This window comes from Maniola jurtina, chromosome W (genome assembly GCF_905333055.1).
Source record: "Maniola jurtina chromosome W, ilManJurt1.1, whole genome shotgun sequence".
In the NCBI taxonomy this organism is placed as follows: Eukaryota; Metazoa; Arthropoda; class Insecta; order Lepidoptera; family Nymphalidae; genus Maniola; species Maniola jurtina.
The window spans coordinates 1,798,628-1,822,164 of NC_060057.1; the positions used below are offsets into that span (position 1 = coordinate 1,798,628).

General features: G+C 36.4%; 1 long non-coding RNA gene across 2 annotated transcripts; it reads right to left on the minus strand.

The window, feature by feature from the left end:
• Positions 1 to 16,682: 16,682 nt before the first annotated feature.
• Positions 16,683 to 18,539, minus strand: LOC123879866. Of its 2 annotated transcripts, none has more exons than XR_006799077.1 (3): positions 17,953 to 18,539; positions 17,471 to 17,683; positions 16,683 to 17,211 (listed from the first exon to the last, which is right to left on the minus strand). It is a non-coding gene; the product is annotated as an uncharacterized LOC123879866 (long non-coding RNA). The 2 variants fall into 2 exon arrangements; XR_006799078.1 differs by having other exon boundaries at positions 17,471 to 17,686.
• Between the last annotated feature and the right edge of the window lie 4,998 nt (positions 18,540 to 23,537).

Below are 23,537 nucleotides of genomic sequence, written 5' to 3' on the forward strand. Positions count from 1 at the left end.
CTGGGGAAAAATTATGACATTTCGGAAAAACAAGATGGCGGCCGCCGTGATTTTTGCAGCTCCGTTGTTTTCTAAGGGACTCCGTTCAAACTCGCAATTATCAAAGAATGTAGTAAACGGTTAAGAGAATATGTGAAAAAAATTGGAAAAACAAGATGGCGGCCGAGCCGTAGCGTTTTAAAATTTTTGATTTTTCGACCCCGAACCGCGGCGCCACAGATCCGATACGGGGTGATCGAGGATAATTATTTTTTTTTGTTTCGCCCATGATTATCCTGTATTTTGACAGAACGGGAGTGGTTTTTAAAAATTCAAGATGGCGACTGTCATGGCGGCCGTTTTGTTCGAGGTACGAAAAAACGCAATTTTAAAAGTTAAATATCTCAAAGTTGGCAACATCGGAGCGATTCGGCTTCTATCAAGCGATTATACGTATAGGCTCGAGGTATAGATTGGAGGAAAAAAATTACCCCATTTTTAGGGAAATTTCAAGATTTTCGGGAAATTGTAAAAAATCGAAATACGCACTTTTAGCAAAATCCGAGTATGAGTGATTACGTGTTTTGCTCGTACAAATGACATTTGGGTATTTTTGTCACCGGAGACTGGCAACACTAGAATTTATCAAAGTAAAAGTGATTTTCGACACGGTCTTTTTCACGGTATCCCCTTTCGTGTGGGTGCGAGCGAGAGGAAAGATTGAAACGTCATCGGGCGCGGTATATCCTGTAGTTAATAGGAAAATTATGAAACCGTGTAAAATCTTTCTGTGAAACGAGTTGGCGGCCATTTTGTATTTTTTTTTATTTTTCGATATTTTGACCACGTTTTTGAGGCAGTTGGCAACATTTTGGAAAGTCAGTATGTATGAATCGATTGTGTATCTCGGCTGGCAGTATGGAGATATGCAATCGGTGTTGCCACTTTTGGAGAGATTTTCGAGATTTTCAACTAAGAAACTCCTGTAAAATTTTGTATGAAAATTTTTTTTTTTACTGATGGCATCAGATAGAAAACAAAAACTTAGTAAGCCAAAATTATGGAGAGAGCTGATGATTGAGGGTTTCGGAGACGGGTGAAGGGCCCGCTTAAGGTATTGAAGATAGGCGGGGGGTGCTCGAGCAAATGTCATTCATGACGTCATCCAATTGCCAAAAAGCTGGAAAAAAATTCAAAATGGCGAAGAAAAGATGGCCGCCATACAAATTTCGCCGGTGTCCAGCTCGGAGGGTATAAAAGATGGAAGTGTGATTTCTTGGCAAGAGATGATCAGGGTCCGAAGGTCTACTCGATGAATAGAAAAAAAATTCAAAATGGCGGATTTTTTTTCCCCATAGAAAATGTATGGCGAATATTGAATGTCTCATTCTCCTAGAAAGAGACGGAAAACGATACGATAATGTAGGACAGATGTGTTTGGCTGGTGGAAGCAAGTAGTGAAAAATTATGACATTTCAGAAAAACAAGATGGCGACCGACGTGATTTTTGCAACTCTTTTGTTTTCCAACCGATTTCGTTGAAACTCACAATCTTTGAAGAAAGTAGTAAACGATTGATAGAAAAAGTGGAATTTTTTGGAAAAACAAGATGGCCGCCGTACAAATTTCGTCGGTGTCTATCTCGGAGGCTATAAAAGATGGAAGAGTGGTTTATTGGCAAAAGATGATCAGGATCTAAATGTCTATCGGTGAAATAATCTCTGCATGCTCGCGGACCACTTAAGTGGTCCGCGCACCCACGCACCCTACTTTATTAACCCTAACTACCCCGTTTTTACAAAAAATAATATGGATGTCGTTTTCAGGGTTTTCCAGGGTGCTAATTTTGATAACGACATTTATTTTAAAATCCAAGATGGCGGACATGCACTTTTTAAGAAAAAATTTATATGGGTGTCGTTTTGTGGGTTTTTTGGGGTGAATTGTGTATCTTAATAAATAAATTTGGTTTAGTATAATAAAGTTAACCCAACCACGTCACGCGAGCTGCTTTAGCAGCTCGCGCACTGAGCAAAACACTAGTATATATATATAGCTCGATTACCACTGACTCACTCATTGACATAATTGTTCTCCTAGAAAGAGACGGAAAATGAAATAATGATGTAGAGGAATTGTGTTTGGATGCGGGATTCGACTGGGGAAAAATTATGACATTTCAAAAAAACAAGATGGCGGCCGTCGTGATTTTTGCAGCTCCTTTGTTTTTAAAGGGACTCCGTTCAAATTCGCAACTATTAAAGAATGTAGTAAACGGTTAACAGAAAATGTGGAAAAATTTGGAAAAACAAAATGGCGGCCGAGCCGTAGCGTTTCAAAATTTTTGTTTTTTCGATCCCGAACCGCGGCGCCACAGATCCAAGACGGGGTAGTCGAGGATAATTATTTTTTCGTGTTTCGCCCACGATTATCCTGTATTTTGACAGAACGGGAGTGGTTTTTAAAAATTCAAGATGGCGGCTGTCATGGCGGCCGTTAAGTTAGACGTACAAAAAATCGCAATTTTAAAATTCAAATATCTCAAAGTTGGCAACATTGACGCGATTCGGCTTCTATGAAGCGATTGTACGTATAGGCTTGAGGTATAGATTGGAGGAAAAAAATTACCCCATTTTTAGGGAAAATTCAAGATTTTCGGGAAATTGTAAAAAATCGAAATACGCACTTTTAGCAAAATCCCAGTATAAGCGATTATGTGTTTTGCTTGTACAAATGACATTTGGGTATTTTTGTCGCCGGAGACTGGCAACACTGGAATTTATTAAAGAAAAAGTGATTTTTCGACATGGTCTTTTTCACGGAATCCCCTTTCGCGTGGGTGCGAGCGAGAGGAGAGATTGAAACGTGGTCGGGAGCAGTATATCCTGTAGTTAATAGGAAAATTATGAAACCGTGTAAAATCTTTCTGTGAAACGAATTGGCAGCCTTTTTGTATTTTTTTTAATTTTTCGAAAGTTTTATCACGTTTTTGATCCCAGTCGACGACGTCGCACCGTTTCGGTTTCTATGAAGCGATTGTGCGTATAGACTTGAGGTATAAATTGGTGAAAAAAAATACCCCATTTTTTGGGGAAATTTCAAGATTTTCGGGAAATTGTAAAAAAACGAAATACGGTCTTTTCGCAAAATACGAGCATGAGCGATTATGTGTTTTGCTCGTACAAATGACATTTGGGTATTTTTGGCGCTGGAGACTGGCAACACTGGAATTTATCAAAGAAAAAGTGATTTTCGATATGGTCTTTTTCACGGAATCCCCTTTCGCGTGGGTGCGAGCGAGAGGAGAGATTGAAACGACATCGGAAGCGGTATATCCTGTAATTAATAGGAAAATTTTGAAACCGTGTAAAATCTTTCTGTGAAACGAGTTGGCGGCCATTTTGTATTTTTTTTAATTTTCGAAAGTTTGATCACGTTTTTGATCCCAGTCGACGACGTCGCACCGTTTCGGTTTCTATGAATTGATTGTGCGTATAGACTTGAGGTATAGATTGGTAAAAAAAATACCCCATTTTTTGGGGAAATTTCAAGATTTTCGGGAAATTGTAAAAAAAAGAAATACGGACTTTTCACAAAATACGAGTATGAGCGATTATGTGTTTTGCTTGTACAAATGACATTTGGGTATTTTTGGCGCTGGAGACTGGCAACACTGGAATTTATCAAAGAAAAAGTGATTTTCGATATGGTCTTTTTCACGGAATCCCCTTTCGCGTGGGTGCGAGCGAGAGGAGAGATTGAAACGTGGTCGGGAGCAGTATATCCTGTAGTTAATAGGAAAATTATGAAACCGTGTAAAATCTTTCTGTGAAACGAGTTGGCGGCCATTTTGTATTTTTTTTAATTTTTCGAAAGTTTGATCACGTTATTGATCCCAGTCGACGACGTCGCAACGTTTCGGTTTCTATGAATTGATTGTGCGTATAGACTTGAGGTATAGATTGGTAAAAAAAAATACCCCATTTTTGGGGAAATTTCAAGATTTTCGGGAAATTGTAAAAAAACGAAATACGGACTTTTCACAAAATACGAGTATGAGCGATTATGTGTTTTGCTTGTACAAATGACATTTGGGTATTTTTGGCGCTGGAGACTGGCAACACTGGAATTTATCAAAGAAAAAGTGATTTTCGATATGGTCTTTTTCACGGAATCCCCTTTCGCGTGGGTGCGAGCGAGAGGAGAGATTGAAACGACATCGGAAGCGGTATATCCTGTAATTAATAGGAAAATTTTGAAACCGTGTAAAATCTTTCTGTGAAACGAGTTGGCGGCCATTTTGTATTTTTTTTAATTTTTCGAAAGTTTGATCACGTTTTTGATCCCAGTCGACGACGTCGCACCGTTTCGGTTTCTATGAATTGATTGTGCGTATAGACTTGAGGTATAGATTGGTAAAAAAAAATACCCCATTTTTTGGGGAAATTTCAAGATTTTCGGGAAATTGTAAAAAAACGAAATACGGACTTTTCACAAAATACGAGTATGAGCGATTATGTGTTTTGCTTGTACAAATGACATTTGGGTATTTTTGGCGCTGGAGACTGGCAACACTGGAATTTATCAAAGAAAAAGTGATTTTCGATATGGTCTTTTTCACGGAATCCCCTTTCGCGTGGGTGCGAGCGAGAGGAGAGATTGAAACGTGGTCGGGAGCAGTATATCCTGTAGTTAATAGGAAAATTATGAAACCGTGTAAAATCTTTCTGTGAAACGAGTTGGCGGCCATTTTGTATTTTTTTTAATTTTTCGAAAGTTTGATCACGTTATTGATCCCAGTCGACGACGTCGCACCGTTTCGGTTTCTATGAATTGATTGTGCGTATAGACTTGAGGTATAGATTGGTAAAAAAATACCCCATTTTTGGGGAAATTTCAAGATTTTCGGGAAATTGTAAAAAAACGAAATACGGACTTTTCACAAAATACGAGTATGAGCGATTATGTGTTTTGCTTGTACAAATGACATTTGGGTATTTTTGGCGCTGGAGACTGGCAACACTGGAATTTATCAAAGAAAAAGTGATTTTCGATATGGTCTTTTTCACGGAATCCCCTTTCGCGTGGGTGCGAGCGAGAGGAGAGATTGAAACGACATCGGAAGCGGTATATCCTGTTATTAATAGGAAAATTTTGAAACCGTGTAAAATCTTTCTGTGAAACGAGTTGGCGGCCATTTTGTATTTTTTTTAATTTTTCGAAAGTTTGATCAAGTTTTTGAGGCAGTTGGCAACATTTTGGAAAGTTGACATGTGAGGATCGATTGTGTGACTTGGTTGGCAATATCGAAATATTCAAACGGTGTTGCCACATTTGGGGAGATTTTCGAGATTTTCCCCAAAAACTCCTCCTGTAAAATTTTGTATGAAAATTTTTTTTTTCACTGATGGTTTCGTATAGAGAACAAAAAAAAAATCGAGGGAGTATTTGGAAAGAGCTGATAATTGAGGATGTCGGAGACGGGTGAAGGCCCCGCTTAAGGTATTGAAGATAGATAGGGGTGCTCGAGCAAATGTCATTCATGACGTCATCCAATTGCCAAAAAGCTGATAAAAAATTCAAATTGGCGAAGAAAAGATGGCCGCCATACAAATTTCGCCGGTGTCCAGCTCGGAGGGTATAAAAGATGGAGGTGTGGTTTCTTTACAAGAGATGATCAGGGTCCGAAGGTCTACTCGATGAATAGAAAAAAAATTCAAAATGGCGGAATTTATTTTTACATACATTTTGTATGGCGAATATTGAATGTCTCATTCTCCTAGAAGGAGACGGATAACGATACAATAATGTACGGGAGATATGTTTTGGTGCGCGATATGAGTAGGGAAAAATTATGACATTTCAGAAAAACAAGATGGCGGCCTATATGATTTTTGCAACTCTTTTGTTTTCCAACCGATTTCGTTCAAACTCGCAATCTTTAAAGAATGTAGTAAACGATTAATAGAAAAAGTGGAAAATTTTGGAAAAACAAGATGGCCGCCGTACAAATTTCGTCGGTGTCTATCTCGGAGAATATAAAAGATGGAAGAGTGGTTTCTTGGCAAAAGATGATTAGGGTCCGAAGGTCTACTCGGTGGAACAAACTCTGCATGCTCGTGGACCACTTTAATGGTCCGCGCACCCACGCACCCTACTTAATAACCTCAACTACCCCGTTTTTACAAAAAATGATATGGATGTCGTTTTCAGAGTTTTCCAGGTTGCTGATTTTGATAACGACATTTATTTTGAAATCCAAGATGGTGGACATGCATTTTTTAAGAAAAAAATCGATATGGGTGTCGTTTTATTGTGTTTTCGCGGTTAATTTTGTATCTTAATAAATACTATCGTTTTAATACTTGTCAACCCAACCACGTCACGCGAGCTGCTTCAGCAGCTCGCGCACCGAGCAAAACACTAGTATATATACTATACTATACATATATAGCTCGATTACCACTCACTCACTCACTCATTGACATAATTGTTCTCCTAGAAGGAGACGGAAAATGATATAATGATGTAGGGGAGATGTGTTCGGATTCGGGAACCCTCTGGGGAAAAATTATGATATTTCGGAAAAACAAGATGGCGGCCGATGTGATTTTTGCAGCTCCTTTGTTTTTTAAGGGACTCCGTTCAAACTCGCAATTGTCAAAGAATGTAGTAAACGGTTAAGAGAAAATGTGAAAAAAAATGGAAAAACAAGATGGCAGCCGAGCCGTAGCGTTTTAAAATTTTTGATTTTTCGACCCCGAACCGCGGGGTTTCGATCCGATACGGGGTGATCGAGGATAATTATTTTTTTTTGGTTTCGCCCACGATTATCCTGTATTTTGACAGAACGGGAGTGGTTTTTAAAAATTCAAGATGGCGACTGCCATGGCGGCCGTTTTGTTCGAGGTACGAAAAAACGCAATTTCAAAAGTTAAATATCTCAAAGTTGACAACATCGGAGCGATTCGGCTTCTATCAAGCGATTGTACGTATAGGCTCGAGGTATAGATTGGAGGAAAAAAATTACACCATTTTTAGGGAAATTTCAAGATTTTCGGGAAATTGTAAAAAATCGAAATACGGACTTTTCGCAAAATCCGAGTATGAGCGATTATGTGTTTTGCTTGTACAAATGACATTTGGGTATTTTTGTCGCCGGAGACTGGCAACACTAGAATTTATCAAAGAAAAAGTGATTTTCAACGTGGTCTTTTTCACGGTATCCCCTTTCGCGTGGGTGCGAGCGAGAGGAAAGATTGAAACGTCATCGGGAGCGGTATATCCTGTAGTTAATAGGAAAATTATGAAACCGTGTAAAATCTTTCAGTGAAACGAGTTGGCGTCCATTTTGCATTTTTTTTTTTAATTTTTCGAAATTTTGATCACGTTTTTGAGGCAGTTGGCAACATTTTGGAAAGCCAATATGTATGAATCGATTGTGTATCTCGGCTGGCAGTATGGAGATATGCAATCGGGGTTGCCACTTTTGGGGAGATTTTCGAGATTTTCAACTAAGAAACTCCTGTAAAATTTTGTATGAAAAATTTTTTTTTCACTGATGGTGTCGTATAGAAAACAAAAAGTTAGTAAGCCAAAATTATGGAAAGAGCTGATGATTGAGGGTTTCGGAGACGGGTGGAGGGCCCGCTTAAGGTATTGAAGATAGGTGGGGGGTGCTCGAGCAAATGTCATTCATGACGTCATCCAATTGCCAAAAAGCTGAAAAAAAATTCAAAATGGCGAAGAAATGATGGCCGCCATACAAATTTCACCGGTGTCCAGCTCGGAGGGTATAAAAGATGGAAGTGTGGTTTCTAGGCAAAAGAGGATCAAGATTCGAAGGTCTACTCGATGAATAGAAAAAAAAATCAAAATGGCGGAATTTATTTTTTCATACATTTTGTATGACGAATATTGTATGCCTCATTCTCCTAGAAAGAGACAAGAAACGATACAATGATGTTCGGAAGATATGTTTGGGTGCGGGATGGGAGTCGGGAAAAATTATGACATTTCAGAAAAACAAGATGGCGGCCGACGTGATTTTTGCAACTCTTTTGTTTTCCAACCGATTTCGTTGAAACTCGCAATCTTTGAAGAATGTAGTAAACGATTAATAGAAAAAGTGGAAAATTTTGAAAAAACAAGATGGCCGCCGTACAAATTTCGTCGGTGTCTATCTCGGAGGCTATAAAAGATGGAAGAGTGGTTTCTTGGCAAAAGATGATCAGGGTCCGAAGGTCTACTCGGTGGAACAAACTCTGCATGCTCGCGGACCACTTTAGTGGTCCGCGCACCCACGCACCCTACTTTATTAACCTCAACTACCCCGTTTTTACAAAAAAATGAATGGATGTCGTTTTCAGAGTTTTCCAGGGTGATGGTTTTGATAACGACATTCATTTTTAAATCCAAGATGGCAAACATGCACTTCTTAAGAAAAAAATGTTATGGATGTCGTTTTGTGGGTTTAAATAAATTTGGTTAAATATAATAAAGTAAACATAACCACGTCACGCGAGCTGCTTTAGCAGCTCGCGCACCGAGCAAAACACTAGTTATACTATATATAGCTCGATTACCACTCACTGACTCACTGACTCACTCATTGACATAATTGTTCTCCTAGAAAGAGACGGAAAATGATATAGTGATGTGGGGGAGATGTGTTCGGATTCGGAAACCCTCTGGGGAAAAATTATGACATTTCAGAAAAACAAGATGGCGGCCGACGTGATTTTTGCAACTCTTTTGTTTTCCAACCGATTTCGTTGAATTTTGCAATCTTTGAAGAAAGTAGTGAACGATGAATGGGAAATGTCGAAAAAATTGAAAAAACAAGATGGCGGCCGAACCGTAGCGTTTTCAAAATTTTGATTTTTCGACCCCGAACCGCGGCGCCACAGATCCGAAACGGGAAATCGATAATAATTATTTTTTTCTTGTTTCGCTCACAATGATCCTGAATTTTGACAAAATGGGAGTAGTTTTTAAAAATTCAAGATGGCGGCTGTCATGGCGGCCGTTAAGTTAGACGTACAAAAAATCGCAATTTTAAAATTCAAATATCTCAAAGTTGGCAACATCGGAGCGATTCGGTTTTTATGAAGCGATTGTACGTATGGACTCGAGGTATAGATCGGTGGGAAAAAATTACCCCATTTTTAGGGAAATTTCAAGATTTTCGGGAAATTGTAAAAAATCGAAATACGCACTTTTAGCAAAATCCGAGTATGAGCGATTACGTGTTTTACTCGTACAAATGACATTTGGGTATTTTCGTCGCCGTCGACTGGCAACACTGGAATTTATCAAAGAAAAAGTGATTTTCGACGTGGTCTTTTTTCAGGGGCGATCGTTTCGCGTGGGTGCGAGCGAGAGGAGAGATTGAAACGTCATCGGGAGCGGTATATCCTTTAGTTATTGGAAAAGTTGTACAACGATGTAATTTATTTCTGCAAAACGAGTTGGCGGCCATTTTGTAATTTTTTGAATTTTTCGAAATTTTGATCACGTTTTTGAGGCAGTTGGCAACATTTTGGAAAGTGAATATGTATGAATCGATTGTGTATCTCGGCTGGCAGTATGGAGATATGCAACCGGTGTTGCCACTTTTGGGGAGATTTTCGAGATTTTTAACTAAGAAACTCCTGTAAAATTTTGTATGAAAAATTTTTTTTTCACTGGTGGTGTCGTATAGAAAACAAAAACTTAGTAAGCCAAAATTATGGAGAGAGCTGATGATTGAGGATATCGGAGACGGGTGAAGGGCCCGCTTAAGGTATTGAAGATAGGTGGGGGGTGCTCGAGCAAATGTCTTTCATGACGTCATCCAATTGCCAAAAAGCTGAAAAAAAATTCAAAATGGCGAAGAAAAGATGGCCGCCATACAAATTTCGCCGGTGTCCAGCTCGGAGGGTATAAAAGATGGAAGTGTGGTTTTTTGGCAAGAGATAATCAGGGTCCGAAGGTCTACTCGATGAATAGAAAAAAAATTCAAAATGGCGGATTTTTTTTCCCCATAGAAAATGTATGGCGAATATTGAATGTCTCATTCTCCTAGAAAGAGACGGAAAACGATACATTGATGTATGGGAGATATGTTTTGGTGCGCGATATGAGTAGGGGAAAATTATGATATTTCAGAAAAACAAGATGGCAGCCTATATGATTTTTGCAACTCTTTTGTTTTTCTACCGATTTCGTTGAAACTCGCAATCTTTGAAGAATGTAGTAAACGATTAATAGAAAAAGTGGAAAATTTTGGAAAAACAAGATGGCCGCCGTACAAATTTCGTCTGTGTCTATCTCGGAGGCTATAAAAGATGGAAGAGTGGTTTCTTGGCACGTCACGCGAGCTGCTTTAGCAGCTCGCGCACCGAGCAAAACACTAGTTATACTATATATAGCTCGATTACCACTCACTCACTGACTCATTGACATAATTGTTCTCCTAGAAAGAGAAGGAAAATGATATAGTGATATAAAGGAGATGTGTTCGGATTTGGGAACCCTCTGGGGAAAAATTATGACATTTCAGAAAAACAAGATGGCGGCCGATGTGATTTTTGCAGCTCCGTTGTTTTTCAACCGATTTTGTTGAATTTTGCAAACTTTGAAGAAAGTAGTAAATGAATAACAGAAAATGTGGAAAAAATTGGAAAAACAAGATGGCGGCCGAGCCGTAGCGTTTTCAATATTTTCATTTTTCGACCCCGAACCGCGGCGCCACAGATCCGAAACGGGGTAATCGAGAATAATTATTTTTTTTGATTTCGCCCACGACTATCCTGTATTTTAACAGAACGGGAGTGGTTTTTAAAAATTCAAGATGGCGGCTGTCGTGGCGGCCGTTTTGTTCGAGGTACGAAAAAACGCAATTTTAAAAGTTAAATATCTCAAAGTTGGCAACATCGGAGTGATTCGGCTTCTATGAAGCGATTGTACGTGTAGGCTCGGGGTATAGATCGGTGGGAAAAAATTACACCATTTTAGGGAAATTTCAAGATTTTCGGGAAATTGTAAAAAATCGAAATACGGACTTTTCGCAAAATACGAGTATGAGCGATTATGTGTTTTGCTCGTACAAATGACATTTGGGTATTTTTGTTGCCGGAGACTGGCAACACTGGAATTTATCAAAGTAAAAGTGATTTTCGACACGGTCTTTTTCACGGTATCCCCTTTCGCGTGGGTGCGAGCGAGAGGAAAGATTGAAACGTCATCGGAAGCGGTATATCCTGTAGTTAATAGGAAAATTATGAAACCGTGTAAAATCTTTCTGTGAAACGAGTTGGCGGCCATTTTATATTTTTCTTTACTTTTCGAAATTTTGATCACGTTTTTGAGGCAGTTGGCAACATTTTGGAAAGTCAGAATGTATGAATCGATTGTGTATCTCGGCTGGCAGTATGAAGATATGCAACCGGTGTTGCCACTTTTGGGGAGATTTTCGAGATTTTCAACTAAGAAACTCCTGTAAAATTTTGTATGAAAAATTTTTTTTTCACTGATGGTGTCGTATAGAAAACAAAAACTTAGTAAGCCAAAATTATGGAGAGAGCTGATGATTGAGGATATCGGAGACGGGTGAAGGGCCCGCTTAAGGTATTGAGGATAGGTGGGGGGTGCTCGAGCAAATGTCATTCATGACATCATCCAATTGCCAAAAAGCTGAAAAAAATTTCAAAATGGCGAAGAAAAGATGGCCGCCATACAAATTTCGCCGGTGTCCAGCTCGGAGGGTATAAAAGATGGAAGTGTGGTTTCTGGGAAGAAGATGATCAGGATCTGAAGGTCTACTCGATAATTAGAAAAAAAAATCAAAATGGCGGATTTTTTTTTTCCCATAGAAAATGTATGGCGAATATTGAATGTCTCATTCTCCTAGAAAGAGCCGGAAAACGATACAATAATGTAGGGGAGATGTGTTCGGGTGGGGGAGGCGAGTAGGGAAAAATTATGACATTTCAGAAAAACAAGATGGCGACCGACGTGATTTTTGCAACTCTATTGTTTTCCAACCGATTTCGCTGAAACTCGCAATCTTTGAAGAATGTAGTAAACGATTAATAGAAAAAGTGGAAAATTTTGAAAAAACAAGATGGCCGCCGTACAAATTTCGTCGGTGTCTATCTCGGAGGCTATAAAAGATGGAAGAGTGGTTTCTTGGCAAAAGATGATCAGGGTCCGAAGGTCTACTCGGTGGAACAAACTCTGCATGCTCGCGGACCACTTTAGTGGTCCGCGCACCCACGCACCCTACTAAATTATTATCCTAATTTACAAAAAATAATATGGATATCGTTTTCAGGGTTTTTCTGGGTGCTGATTTTGATAACGACATTTATTTTCAAATCCAAGATGGCGGACTTACATTTTCTACAAAAAATAGAAATGCCTGTCATTTTATGGGGTTTTTCGGGGTGAATTATGTATCTTAATAAATCAATTTGGTTTTATATAATAAAGTTTACCTTACCACGTCACGTGAGCTGCTTTAGCAGCTCGCGCACCGAGCAAAAGCTAGTTATACTATATATAGCTCGATTACCACTCACTGACTGACTGACTAATTTGACATAATTGTTCTCCTAGAAAGAGACGGAAAATGATATAGTGATGTAAGGGAGTTGTGTTCGGTTTCGAGAACCCTCTGGGGAAAAATTATGACATTTCAGAAAAACAAGATGGCGGCCGAGGTGATTTTTGCAGCTCCGTTGTTTTCCAACCGATTTCGTTGAATTTTGCAATATTTGAAGAAAATAGTAAACGATTAATGGGAAATGTCGAAAAAATTGAAAAAACAAGATGGCGGCCGAACCGTAGCGTTTTCAAAATTTTGATTTTTCGACCCCGAACCGCGGCGCCACAGATCCAAGACGGGGTAATCGAGGATAATTATTTTTTTTGGTTTCGCCCACGATTATCCTTAATTTTGACAGAACGGGAGTGGTTTTTAAAAATTCAAGATGGCGGCTGTCATGGCGGCCGTTTTGTTCGAGGTACGAAAAAACGCAATTTTAAAACTCGAATATCTCAAAGTTGGCAACATCGGAGCGATTCGGTTTCTATGAAGCGATTGTACGTATAGGCTTGAGGTATAGATTGGAGGAAAAAAATTACCCCATTTTTAGGGAAATTTCAAGATTTTCGGGAAATTGTAAAAAATCGAAATACGGACTTTTCGCAAAATCCGAGTATGAGCGATTATGTGTTTTGCTCGTACAAATGACATTTGGGTATTTTTGTCTCCGGAGACTGGCAACACTGGAATTTATCAAAGAAAAAGTGATTTTCGACGTGGTGTTTTTTCAGGGGCGATCGTTTCACGTGGGTGCGAGCGAGAGGAGAGATTGCAACGTCATCGGGAGCGGTATATCCTGTAGTTATTGGAAAAGTTGTACAACGATGTAATTTATTTCTGTAAAACGAGTTGGCGGCCATTTTGTATTTTTTTTAATTTTTCGAAAGTTTGATCACGTTTTTGAGGCAGTTGGCAACATTTTGGAAAGTCAATATGTATGAATCGATTGTGTATCTCGGCTGGCAGTATGGAGATATGCAACCGGTGTTGCCACTTTTGGGGAGATTTTCGAGATTTTCAACTAGAAAACTCCTGTAAAATTTTGTATGAAAAATTTTTTTTTCACTGATGGTGTCGTATAGAAAACAAAAAGTTAGTAAGCCAAAATTTTAGAGAGAGCTGATGATTGAGGGTTTCGGAGACGGGTGGAGGGCCCGCTTAAGGTATTGAAGATAGGTGGGGGGTGCTCGAGCAAATGTCATTCATGACGTCATCCAATTGCCAAAAAGCTGGAAAAAAAATCAAAATGGCGAAAAAAAGATGGCCGCCATACAAATTTCGCCGGTGTCCAGCTCGGAGAGTATAAAAGATGGAAGTGAGGTTTCTTGGCAAGAGATGATCAGGATCCGAAGGTCTACTCGATGAATAGAAAAAAAATCCAAAATGGCGGAATTTTTTTTTCCATACATTTTGTATGGCGAATATTGAATGCCTCATTCTCCTAGAAAGAGACAGAAAACGATACATTGATGTATGGGAGATATGTTCGGATGCGCAATATGAGTAGGGGAAAATTATGACATTTCAGAAAAACAAGATGGCGGCCTATATGATTTTTGCAACTCTTTTGTTTTCTAACCGATTTCGTTGAAACTCGCAATCTTTGAAGAATGTAGTAAACGATTAATAGAAAAAGTGGAAAAATTTGAAAAAACAAGATGGCCGCTGTACAAATTTCGTCGGTGTCCATCTCGGAGGCTATAAAAGATGGAAGAGTGGTTTCGTGGCAAAAGATGATCAGGGTCCGAAGGTCTACTCGATGAATAGAAAAAAAAATTCAAAATGGCGGAATTTTTTTTCCCATAGAAATGTATGGTGAATATTGGATGTCTCATTCTCCTAGAAAGAGACAGAAAACGATACAATGATGTTAGGGAGATATGTTTAAGTACACGATATGAGTAGGTAAAAATTATGATATTTTAGAAAAACAAGATGGCGGCCGACGTGATTTTTGCGACTTTTTTGTTTTTCAACCGATTTCGTTGAAACTCGTAATCTTTGAAGAAAGTAGTAAACGATTAATAGAAAAAGTGGAAAAATTGGAAAAACAAGATGGCCGCCATACAAATTTCGTTGGTGTCCATCTCGGAGGGTATAAAAGATGGATGGGTTGTTTCTTGACAAAAAAATAATCAGGATCTGCATACTCACCTATGCACCCACGCACTAAATTATTATCCTCAACTACCCCGCTTCTACAAAAAAAAAGGATATCGTTTTCAGGGTTTTCCAGGGTGCTGATTTTGATAATGACATTCATATTCTAATTCAAGTTGGGGGACTTATACTTTTTACAAAAAATAGAAATGGGTGTCGTTTTCAGAGTCTTCCAGGGTGCTGATTTTGATAATGACATTCATTTTCTAATCCAAGATGGCGAACTTACACTTTTCACAAAAAATAGAAATGGGAGTCGTTTCCGGGGGTTTCCAGGGTGCTGAATTTGATAATGACATACTTTTCTAATTTAAGATGGCGGACTTCCACTTTTCACAAAAAATAGAAATGGGTGTAGTTTTCATGGGTTTCCAGGGTGCTGAATTTGATAATGACATGCATTTTCTAATCCAAGATGGCGGACTTATACTTTTCACAAAAAATAGAAATGGGTATCGTTTTCAGGGTCTCCCAGAGTGCTGATTTTGATGATGGTATTTATTTTCAAATTAAAGATGGCGGACATGCGCTTTTTACAAATAAAAAACTGGCCAAGTGCGAGTCAGACTCGCGCACCGAAGGTTCCGTACTCATTTTGGTAGTCAAATTTTATTCGCCAAGTTTCTCTATCGATCAGGAAAAAAATACACAAATCGGTTCAGAAATGTCTGAGATTTCGGTATAGGTACATAGGTAGAAAAACACAACTTCCTTTTTGAAAGTCGGTTAAAAAGTAGCCTATGTCACTTCCTGGTCAATCCTTTGTTTGTGAAAATCCCGTCAAAATCGATTCAGCCGTTCCGAAGATTAGCCCATTCAAACAGACAGACACGATTTTTTAAAACGTGTGATTCAATTATGGTACCGTTGAAATGAAATTAAATGAAATGAAATTTATTTATTTGCTGAATATCAGTTGTTAAGTTCAAAATTATACCTAAGTAGCGACCTTCATATTCTACTTTATAAGCATGCAAATAACCATGCAAATAACCAATGATGTAGTTATTTCAAAATTACAGACAGACTCTTCAATTTTATTTACAGGATAATTGAAGAGTTGAAATCCAAATTTTATATGAAACAATGTCGCCAAGTTCCTCTATCGATGAAAAAAAAAATTACGGAAATCGGTTCAGAAATCTCGGAGATTTCGGTGTAGGTACATAGGTAGAAAAACACAACTCCCTTTTTGAAAGTCGGTTAAAAAAATAGCCTATGTTACTTCCTGGTCAATCCTCTACTTGTTTCTGAAAATCCCATTAAAATCGGTTCAGCCGTTCCAAAGATTAGCCCGTTCAAACAGACATACAGACAAAAATTTTAACGTGTGATTCAGTTATGGTATCGTTCAAATAACCATAATATGAGTTTTTTCTTAATATAAGATAGTTTTTTCGAAATCAAAGACAGACACTTCAATTTTATTTATTAGTAAGTATAGATATATAGATGACATTTTAAAGCGTCAATGTCAGTTTTTCACTGCATAATATAACAAACAGCTCTTATAACAGCTACACTAACAGTCTATACTACTATTTTTTTTACTTTTAATTATGGCCTAAAGGAGTGATATCCAGGACCGTAAAAAAAAGACTTAATTAGATACAGTAAAGTGACGTTTCGTATTTTACTCAACTCCAATAAATCTCCTATTTTTTCACATAAATAACTTAAAATAATACAAGTAACTAGAAGATACCCGTGACTTCGTCCGCAAGGATTTAGGTTTTTAAAGATCTCATGGAAACTATTTAATTTTCCGGGATATAAAGGGAACTATGCAGCTTGTATGGGGATTTTGGCTTGGGGTAGACATTATAATAAAAGCAATACATAGAATTAGTAGATAAAATCAGAAGAAATTAAAAAAATAATACAATTTTGTGTCCAAATGTTTCTAATGTTGTTAATTAAATAGAAGGTTTTTGAAATAAAAAATCAATTTACTTTTTATATTTTTTTATTAATCTAAGTTTGAACATGTTAATGAAACGTTATCTAAGAACAATTGAACAAATGAATTCAAGTTTTCTTGATACTTCACCCAGCTCATATACCTAATAATAGTTATGACATGGGCACCCATCTACTGTCTATCGATGACACAATGCAATTACAGCAGTTGTGTTATAGCTTGTCTGCCTGGTATATTATTTACATTAAAATATTTACAAAATATATTGATTGTGGAATATCAGATAATTGCTGCCAATTATCATTTTGTACATAGCATGAACAAATCCTACAATTTGCTAGAACATAAAATCTGTAAAAAGCTTCAACCTTAACCATTTAGGAATTAATAATAATCTTTGTGGTGAGTTACAGTCTGGAAAAAAACAATGCACTTGGGTATCTGGTCCTCTTTTCAAGTTCGGTAGAACAATAATTGATGATCCAGGTGGCTCAAGAGTATGTGCTTTCAATCGATTACTTCTCTTCCAACAGGGGTGACAGATTTCATCAGATCCATGCAGCTGAAATAAACAGATTCTTAATAAGTTTAGAATACCATATAATGTACTAAAATAAAAGTATTTATTTATTTTTTTATGATAACAGAATGAAGTTAAACTTTTTAACTATGTTAAATGATCCTCTCAACCTTATTGCTGCTTACTGAGCATATCTCTTCTCAGAAGAAGACAAGGTTTGGCCATAGCTCACATAAATACCCAAATATAACAAACATTTGTTTACTTTTTAATGAAATACTAAATAAAATAATATATCTACCTGTTATGGTATAATCATCTCCATTATTATGATATATATGCATGTCTCAAATTTCTAGGTCAGTATGTAGCTTGTGAAATCTTGTTCTCATCGAAGAGCATCCACAGCTAATAGAAAGACGACAATGGTCAATCACTAGTAGGTTAATCATCATTAGTCCCATTGGAGTGACTAGGAGTCCAACAAAAAAGGCACACTGGTAGTCTCAGTCACCTGCTAACAACGAAATTTTGTTACACTAAAAAAATAAGAATAACCTAGGTACCTAACTACTACCTATCTTTATTATGAAAAATATGAATAATGAAGTCGATGTTACTGCACACAAGTATAATATGCATTTGCCTTCAATTGAAAATGTTACTAGATATCAGCCCCTGACAATAACCATGTATTCATTTACAGCTTATTCAACAACGTAACTGCGAGTTTATCCTAAATAAACTTTGTGTAAAATAGAAATAACTGCACTGTACACTTACCACTTGGGGTGCAATCCAGTGTTATATTACTAACATAACCTCTACCAATTCAAGGCTATTATGCCTATTCCTTTAATTTACATTGATGCCACAATTAACACATCTCAATTTAGAGAGATTCGTGGATTCCGTATTCAGTCCGTGGTCTCATTATTAATAGCAAAAATCGAGATAAAAAAAGTCCGTTCCGGTTAAATTGATCCAAAACATAAACAAACACACCTTTTCGCCAACACGTAACTTTGTTAACACTTTTTCCGATGATAAAACAGTTAAAAACACGCACAAACGCCTTGTGGTCCACGAACAACATTCTTAAGTAAACTATATACGTAACATTCATTCAATTTATCCATGATTTAATCACAATTTTTAATAAAAACTAAATGAAAACAAAAATTTAGATCCACAGAGAAAAATAAAATGCTAATTTTGACGGATTTTGACGTTTCCTATTCTTTAATTTCTTTAATGTTGTGCAGAAACAATATTGCAACCACAGACTAAAAATGAATGAAAATGAGTAACCGTACACATCGATAATTCGTTTAGAATCGAAAACTGATCGAATTATCTAAATAAAGTTAATTTAATATAACACTGTTTACTAACCCATCAATAGAATAATGCTGTTTTATACTGCATTTACGTAATAATGTTTTATTTTAATTTGGCTGACATTGACTAATTTGTGTAAACAAAAAAAAGTTTTGACATGACAGTTGACACCTAGAGCTGAAATGGCGTGTAAGTTCTCATTTTTAAGGTTCCGTACTTAAAAGGAAAAACGAAACCCTTATAGGATCACTTTGTTGTCTATCTGTCTGTCTATCAACAAACCTATAGGGTAGGTACTTCCCGTTGACCTATAACCATGAAATTTGGCAGTTAGGTAGGTCTTATAGCCCAAATACAGGAATAAATGTGAAAATTCGTCACCAGCTCATTTTGGGCACGGGTCTTTTTTCAGAATGAGAAGAGTTTAGCCATAATCCGTTACGCTGAGCAAGTGCGGTTTTGCAGATTTCATATACCTTAAAAAATATTATGCACAAGTCAAAACGTGTTGTTTAGTTAAAAATTCAACATAAAACTGTTTCTTCTTTTAAAATTCAATGTAAAGATATTTTTGAATCAATTATTTGTTAATAAATAATTGTTTTTGTAAGCTGGCAACGGTATAAATCAAATCACCAACCAGAAATAAACCGGAACTAAATAATTATTGGATTAAAATATTTAAAAACTAAATCTTCTATCATTTATATTAATACAAGTGGAAATGGCAAATAATCATGATTTGTTTTACGATAGTTTTTGATATAATCGTTTTTAAGAAAATCGTTTTTCACTCAAAAGGAAAAACAGAACCCTTATAAAATCACTTTGTTGTCTGTCTATCCGTCCGTCCGTCATGTCTGTCAAAAAAACCTATAGGGTACTTTCCATTGACCTAGAATCATAAAATTAGGTAGATAGATCTTATAGCACAAGTAAAGGAATAAATCCAAAAATCGTGAATTTGTAGTTACATCATTAAAAAGAAATTAAAATGTATTTCAATTTTCAAACTAAGATAACTAACTATACCAGGTGGGGTATAATATGAAAGAGCTTTACCTGTACATTTTAAAACAGATTTTTATTTATTTTTATGCATTATCGTGTTTTTGATTTATCGTGCAAAATGACGAAAAAAATACTCAAGTACAGAACTCTCGGTGCACGAGACCGACTCGCACTTGACCGGGTTTTTTGTATAAATTCTGTTCACGCCTAACCAATATTATACAATTCCCTTTATCGTTATTGACATAACAAATTAAATCTCGATTTTTTAGCGGATTTTTTTGACCGATTTTTCGATTAATCGATTTTAAATAGGAAAGGTCCCGTCTCTAGATAGCATCCTTTATTTAAAATTTTTTGTGGTTGGTGAAGATTTCATTATTATAAAAAATGCAAAATTCGTCAGTGAAGAAACTGGTTAACAAAACCATCGAATCCGTAAGTGCGACAGCGACTGCAGCCATTGTTAAAGGTATTTAATTAAATAACTTATTAACTTTGCATGATGTAAACCTGATGATGCTCCCGTGTCAGGGCAAAATGTACGTCGAGTGGTTTTGGAATCTGTGTGGTGTTGCGTGGTACCATATAAATCTGTTTGGTTTAGCGGATTATAACAAACTAAGTTTTTGGTTCCTTGTAACTTATAAGTAGTTAAACACATTCATAGATTATTTTGAGTTTTAATAATTCAAAAGCACTTAAGTATAAAAGTTTAATTGAATAAAAATATTCTGAATTTAAATTCATAGCTACTTTACTATAAAATACTATTGAAATAGGTAATACTTTGTTTTCTTGGTGTTTCTTTAATATATTATAATGTAGTGATATGTGTGAAGTCTGCCAAATGCCAATCCACACTTAGCCACCGTGGTGAACTGTGATCAAACCCTTTCTCATTCCGAGTGGAGACCTGTGCTTAGCAATGGACAGTGGAAGTCGGGGTTTTTTAATATATATTTTTTAAATTTTAATCTTTTTAGTGTTGTAGTAGTTGAAATAGTCATTACTTAGTACATCTAAAATATCTATTTACCAGCAAAACATTACCAATCTATACAGCTTAGAAGTTGAATACCTTGCAACATTAGGATTGAAAAATTGGAACTTGAAATTCAATAACAGACAATATGTTCGGCACTTACAATATTATTTCACCAGGATGAGTTCCTAAATCTATGTGGTTTAAGAGTAATATACCTTGCATCATCAAGTTTGAGGAATTCAGACACTTCCTCTAAATTAAACCTTCACGTTTCTTTTTTTCTTTAGTCCCACCCTACTAAATAATGAAAAAAAGAGGAAAAATGTTAACATTTAATTTTGCAGAGTTATATACTGCTATACCTATGCAGAACTTTAAACTAGCAGATTAGAGTTGCCACAACTACAGTGAAAAGGAAAAACGGAACTCTTATAGGATCACTTTGTTGTCTGTCTGTTTGTATATTTATCCATTTGTCCGTCTGTTATATCTGTCAAGAAAACCTATAGGATACTTCCCATTGATCTACAATCATAAAATTTTGTAGAAAGGTAAGTCTCATAGCACAAGTAAAGAGAAAAAAATCTGAAAACTGTGAATTTGTGGTTACATAACAAAAAAAAATTAATTTAAATGTGTTTTAATTTTCAAAGTAATATAACTATACTAAGAAGAGTATCATATGAAAGAACTTTACTTGTACATTCTAAAACAGATTTTTATAAATTTTTATGCATAATAAATAGTTTTTGATTTATCATGTAAAATGTTGGTCTGACTCGCTCTTGGCCAGTTTTTAGGGTTCCGTACCCCAAAAAGAAAAACCTTATAGGATCACTTTGTTGTCTGTCTGTCTGTCTGTCTTTCTATCTGTTTGTCTGTCTGTCTGTTAATTTTTAAAATAAGAGAACTATACCAAGTGGGGTATCATTTACCTGTACATCCTAAAACAGTTTTTTTTTTTTTTTATGTATAAAAGTTTTTAATTTGTCGAGCGAAATGTTGGAAATATTATCCGAGTATGGAACCCTCAGTGCGCGAATCTTGGCCGGTTTTTCTTTTCAAATTGTGTTATCATAGATATTTTTAGACATAAACTACATAGTTAGTAGACAAGGCGTTAACTTTGTATAATAGTAATCGAAGTTTATTTACAGGTAAGTTACTTTGATCATTTTATTGTCAGTCAATCTTAAAAGATATGCTATTGGGGATTTTTTTTTTAAACTTAAAGAAAAACAATTTTATAATACACTAGATAATGCTCGCGACTTCGTCCGCGTGGATTTAAGTTTTTGAAATCCCGTGGAAACTCTTTGATTTTCCAGAATAAAAAGTAGCCTATGTGCTAATCCTGGATATTATTTATCTCCATTCCAAATTTCAGCCAAATCCGTCCATTAGATTTTGCGTGAAGGAGTAACACACACACACACACACACACACACACACGCACGCACGCACGCACGCACGCACGCACGCACGCACGCACACACACACACACACACACACACACACACACACACACACACACACACACACACACACACACACACACACACACACACACACACACACACACACACACACACACACACACACACACACACACACACACACACACACACACACACACACACACACATACACTTGATATTAATGAACGACGACCTTTATTGGTTCTACTGATTCAGTAAATGAACAGAAAAATAAGAAGAGAACTTTGAAAGATGTTTGACTCAACAGTTCCAAGTTATTTATAGTTCCATGGTTACATTTGCAAGTTTGTGGAAAGGGTTTCCTAGGGTGCTGACTTTGATAGTGAAATTTATTTTGAAATCCAAAATAGCGGACATGCACTTTTTACAAAAAAAATATTTTAACACAGATTTTTATATATTTTTTGAATCTTTCATTTATCGTAATCTTTTTCTAATCTTTGATTTATCGTACAAAATATCGGAAAAATATCCGATTATAGAACCCTGCGAGTCTGATTCGCACTTGCCCATTTTTTCAAAAAACGTTTGAATTTTTTGAGTTTATCCGTTACAAATAAACAATCAAATCTTTTCTGTTTATAATATTAGTTTATTTCTGCTTTCGACATTTTTAACCGTATTCCAAAAAGTAAGGTACACAGATTTTCTCGAAGTTTCTAGACAGATTTGCAAATTATTAAAAAAATGAACAATAAAAGTTTCGTAACGATCCCATAAAAATTCTGGAACCAACTCTTTAATCCTGATGCTACAAAATTACTTCCCGTTTCAGTCAGCAAGATTCAGGAAGTACTCATAGTAAATTAATATTGTAGGCACCAAAAAACAACTTTATGCTTGGACTCCAAATTCCAACTCCTCAACCCTGATGATGCAGGATTCAGTACTTCTAAACTATAATAATTCAGAAACTGCAGATGGTGCAATATTATTTTAAGTACCAAGCATAAACTATCATTGAACTTTGGAAACTCATCAATCATTGTACTGCAAGGTACGGAACTCTTAAACCGTGAGAATTCGGGAATTTCTGACGATAAACTGATATTTCAGGTATCAAACAACAGCTTCATGACTACACTCCAAATCCGTCAAACCTAATGATACAAAATATAGCACTCCTAAACCAATGAGAATCAGAAACTATTCCTGGTGAAATAATAGTGTAAATGCGAAGCATAGATATAGTTATTGAATTCCAAGTTCCAACTCTTCAATCCTGATGTTGCAAGATACTAAACTTCTAAGCCATGTATATTTGAGTTTAAGGTGCCAAACAATGACTACTTACATTAAAAAGCTTAAAATAAAAAATATATAAAAGAACCGACTTTCAAAACCACTATAAATTAAAAATTTATTTAATAATTTTTGTTTCTACACATGTTATTTTATTGTATTGAGCAAGCATAATAAAAGAAACTAGAAACCTAAGCGTGAAGCTAGCCCGACTTCATACATACATATACGTGTAAAAAATATTTTTTCTTTGTAGTAGTTTTGAAAGTCAGTTTTTTAAATATTTT